This window comes from Schistocerca cancellata, chromosome 5, assembly GCF_023864275.1.
Source record: "Schistocerca cancellata isolate TAMUIC-IGC-003103 chromosome 5, iqSchCanc2.1, whole genome shotgun sequence".
Classification (NCBI taxonomy): domain Eukaryota; kingdom Metazoa; phylum Arthropoda; class Insecta; order Orthoptera; family Acrididae; genus Schistocerca; species Schistocerca cancellata.
Genome location: NC_064630.1, coordinates 420,541,667 through 420,546,845, shown reverse-complemented (window position 1 = coordinate 420,546,845; position 5,179 = coordinate 420,541,667).

Genomic DNA, 5,179 nt, shown 5'->3' with positions numbered 1-5,179 from the left:
ACTAGCAGTGGCTGTGACGTGAACAAACAGGTTCGAAGAGGAAATGTCTGCCAGAACGAGTCGGAAATCGACAAAGATAGGACACTGTCGAAGCGAGACAACGATCTGTCTTTCCGCGGCCTTACTGCTCACGATATTACGGATCCGATGACTGTCATGGCAGATACAAATGGTTCAAATGGCTCTGAGCACTATGGGACTTAACTTCTGAGGGCATCAGTCCCCTAGAACTTAGAACTACTTATACCTAACTAACCTAAGGACATCACACACATCCATGCCCGAGGCAGGATTCGAACCTGCGACGGTAGCGGTCACGCGGCTCCAGACTGAAGCGCCCAGAGCCGCACGGCCACACTGGCCGGCTGGCAGATACAAAATAGGTTGATTCGGCAGGGACGGACTCATCCCTACGCAGAACCTCAATAGACCGTCGCAATTAGTGCCGAAAAAGACAGATACACTCCTGGAAATTGAAATAAGAACACCGTGAATTCATTGTCCCAGGAAGGGGAAACTTTATTGACACATTCCTGGGGTCAGATACATCACATGATCACACTGACAGAACCACAGGCACATAGACACAGGCAACAGAGCATGCACAATGTCGGCACTAGTACAGTGTATATCCACCTTTCGCAGCAATGCAGGCTGCTATTCTCCCATGGAGACGATCGTAGAGATGCTGGATGTAGTCCTGTGGAACGGCTTGCCATGCCATTTCCACCTGGCGCCTCAGTTGGACCAGCGTTCGTGCTGGACGTGCAGACCGCGTGAGACGACGCTTCATCCAGTCCCAAACATGCTCAATGGGGGACAGATCCGGAGATCTTGCTGGCCAGGGTAGTTGACTTACACTTTCTAGAGCACGTTGGGTGGCACGGGATACATGCGGACGTGCATTGTCCTGTTGGAACAGCAAGTTCCCTTGCCGGTCTAGGAATGGTAGAACGATGGGTTCGAAGACGGTTTGGATGTACCGTGCACTATTCAGTGTCCCCTCGACGATCACCAGTGGTGTACGGCCAGTGTAGGAGATCGCTCCCCACACCATGATGCCGGATGTTGGCCCTGTGTGCCTCGGTCGTATGCAGTCCTGATTGTGGCGCTCACCTGCACGGCGCCAAACACGCATACGACCATCATTGGCACCAAGGCAGAAGCGACTCTCATCGCTGAAGACGACACGTCTCCATTCGTCCCTCCATTCACGCCTGTCGCGACACCACTGGAGGCGGGCTGCACGATGTTGGGGCGTGAGCGGAAGACGGCCTAACGGTGTGCGGGACCGTAGCCCAGCTTCATGGAGACGGTTGCGAATGGTCCTCGCCGATACCCCAGGAGCAACAGTGTCCCTAATTTGCTGGGAAGTGGCGGTGCGGTCCCCTACGGCACTGCGTAGGATCCTACGGTCTTGGCGTGCATCCGTGCGTCGCTGCGGTCCGGTCCCAGGTCGACGGGCACGTGCACCTTCCGCCGACCACTGGCGACAACATCGATGTACTGTGGAGACCTCACGCCCCACGTGTTGAGCAATTCGGCGGTACGTCCACCCGGCCTCCCGCATGCCCACTATACGCCCTCGCTCAAAGTCCGTCAACTGCATATACGGTTCACGTCCACGCTGTCGCGGCATGCTACCAGTGTTAAAGACTGCGATGGAGCTCCGTATGCCACGGCAAACTGGCTGACATTGACGGCGGCGGTTCACAAATGCTGCGCAGCTAGCGCCATTCGACGGCCAACACCGCGGTTCCTGGTGTGTCCGCTGTGCCGTGCGTGTGATCATTGCTTGTACAGCCCTCTCGCAGTGTCCGGAGCAAGTATGCTGGGTCTGACACACCGGTGTCAATGTGTTCTTTTTTCCATTTCCAGGAGTGTATATTTTTTTACTCATCCATGCAGTATCATACAGGCTCATCACGTACCTTGAATCAGGGAATGGGCTTGTTTATGCCAAGACAGTTGTCTCCACCGAAATATCTTTTATTTATTATTCAAAGTAATCGTAATAAATGAAAAAGATTAAGATGTGAATGTGCACCTGTTTGCTTTAATTCTGAATTGTCTCTTTCTGAATGTTGAAAGGTGGCTACACTGAGCCACAGCGCCAGAGATCGCGCCAGAGAGTATTGTTCCGCCGCCTCCACTGGCAGTGATTATTGAGAAGTAGCGGCAGGCAGTTCTTGCCGAGAAGTTGTGGTGGACACTGTTTGTCGTGAAGTCGGAGTGGAGATGCGGTAGTAGTGAGTGTTTGTTCCATGTTTTATCCAGTTGTCTGATGGGAGAGATAGCAGATTTTGTTCTAATGGTGAGATTGTAATGATCAGAGTGCTTTTCGTCAATATATATGAAGGTAACAAATTCCCTGTTATTTTCTTTTATTCTTTCAGTGTCCTGAATAGTGTGTCATTACAGGTTCAGTCAACAAAGCATCTGGCTTGTGTTCTTGTATTAGAGTGTAATTCTGGTTTTCTTGCGCAATTATAGTATTTCTGATTTCCTTTATCACGTCAGTATAATTGGTATTTAAAAATTCTTGTCTTGTTGAAGAAGAACCGTGCCAGATGTGCGTTGAGTCATACTACCACACACAGAACAGCCACACTTGTGCTTTGTCGGCTTCGTAGATTTTATAGTTGCTGGGGACTTAATTAATTAACCGTGTTAACGAAGATTTTCTTTCATTGTTTGTTGTTATTCCATGCAGTCAGATTGCGTACAAAAACTAGTCAGGGCCAGCCGTTTACGAGACCTGCGTAATCGGACTTACAGCTACTAAAATTATTTGCATTTTCATTTTTTATTTAATTAAGCCCCCATGCAATGTATAGTCTTTTTATTAATGCAAGCTGTTGCATCCTAAATAATTTCATTTATAGAATAGAAATATATACATAACCTAACGTCACTTTATTGTTACGAACTAAATCTGTCTGCAAGAATGAGAATTAAATGTGACTGCGAGAACGTAAATGAAATATGCCCTGTCTGAATCAACTCTGTCTGTTACGAAAATATTAATTCTGAAATTTAAAGAGAATAATTAAACTCAGCTCTGTTAACTGACCCTGTGAAACTAAAAACTCGTGTCTCCTGTACATGGCTTACCTATGTCGCAATGAAAAATGCTGTGCAACTGCTCTAAACAGAAAAGGAGAAAATGCGCATCGTAATACGATACCTGACTGTTTTCTGCAAATCGTTTTAAATGGTTAAGTACGTCATTTTATGCTCACAACATACTTTTTCCTTTCTTGAATTTTCAGTACTCTTTTATAGAAACGGAAATGAAATTCAAATGATATGAAAGCCCGCTAAAACGCTCCATTTGGGTCATGTGATGCTGTGACGTCACTGTTTAGATCGCCATAGCTAATTCACAGTGAGGCTTTCTTTTGGAATTTACGTTTCCGAAAATGCATTACAAATGGTTTGTAGAACCACACTGTACAAATACATCCAGAAAAATTCTTGAAAAATTGTTTCTGGATGGTTCAGAGAATGAAAAGGAGGGTAAAAATTGGTTGCACTGTACCAGCAATGTGCCCAAGTTCCCTTACTTAATTAAAAATGTCTCGCACTCTGAAGTTAACATTAATTTATCTTCGAGATACGCTGTCCCACTATTGCGAAGAAACGTAGCGTCAGTCGACGAACTTAAACTCTCAGTAAAAATTATCATTATACCGAATTCATTATATAGAATTGGTAGCTCTGTTTGTAGAGCGCTGGACGGTCGAATATGAAAAGATGATATCCGTAGGTTCCTGGTTAGAATATAACCTGCAACAATATTTTAACTCATTTATAAAAACATCTCAACAGTACTTTAATATTAAAACCAAATCACAATTACAAAACTCCACCACACCGACTAGAAACAGATTATTATTGTGTTTTCCTTGGCGTTTACATGCGTTTACATTTGCAACAGGTCTTCACAAACATCATGTTCAAAAAGATGTTTTCTAGTTAATGCTACTACACACTTTTTACTTGATTGGAAACAATGCTATTTTCATCTCCGTAATGTTCAGCTAAGATACTAATTGTTTAAGCTTTTGAAGTTTCATCACCTTACATAAGATGAAGCTGTCTGGTTCAGATGTTAGTTTTCATTCACAAGCAGTACAGCCGTTACGTTCATGTTACATGCATGTTGCACATGCGTTATATCTCTTCCCGTACAAAACGTCATGGTCCTACACCTCGTTTTACTGCAGGAGTGTTGTGATAACCTCGATTCTGCAACAATGCTTTCCAAAAAAAAAGTAATTATTTGTGAGCAAAGTAGATACATTTATCCTTAGTTGTCCATTTCTCAGACTAAGATTAAATGTGAAGCTATATACGAGGATTGTTCAGAAAGTAAGGAACGATCGGTCGCGAAATGGATACCACAGTGAAAATCAAAACTGTTTTCTTTGCACATTTAGCTACACCTTCCAGGTATTTTTCTACATAGTCGGAGCATTATACCAAATTTCCAACAGCATCGTCATAGAAGGTAGCCGCCTGTGCTTTCTGATAATAATTCTCTACGCTGGTCTATAGCGCGTAGCCTGCGCCCAAGTGTTGTCTTCGTATCCAGCATTTAATGTGAACAGAGACGATACTCAGGACGAGCCAATTAGGGCTGTGTTGTGGATGATTGAACACTTCTCATCGAAAAGGCTGCAGGAGCGTCTTCACTGCCCCTGCAGAGTGCGACTGAGAATTGCCATGAAGAAGGAAGTGCGCGGCAGTTGTGTTAGGTGGGCTGCATTCATTAAGGCGAAGCTTCTCAGCGGGCTCTCCTACTTTGCGAGAGACATTGTTGTTCTAGGCACCTTTACTCGCTCACAGCGTGCTCACAACTGAAAAGAGCGCCTTGATGCCATCGACAGGCATACTAGAGACACTGTCCAAAACGTCTGTGAAAAGCCTCGTCGGATTTTCACAGTGATTCCAATTTCGTGACCGATCGCTCCTCACTTCTCGAATAGCCCTCGTATAATACATCCCACCATCGAAACAATTGCTATAATGAGTTCTTGCTTACGCTGTTTTCATATTTTGTGTAAAACTTTTAAAAAATTGCGACCCTTCCAGGATTCATACGTGTTATCCGTACTTACATGCTCTATCCATTGTACTATAGAGTCTTTGCTGCTTACCAAGCGTGTACTGAGCA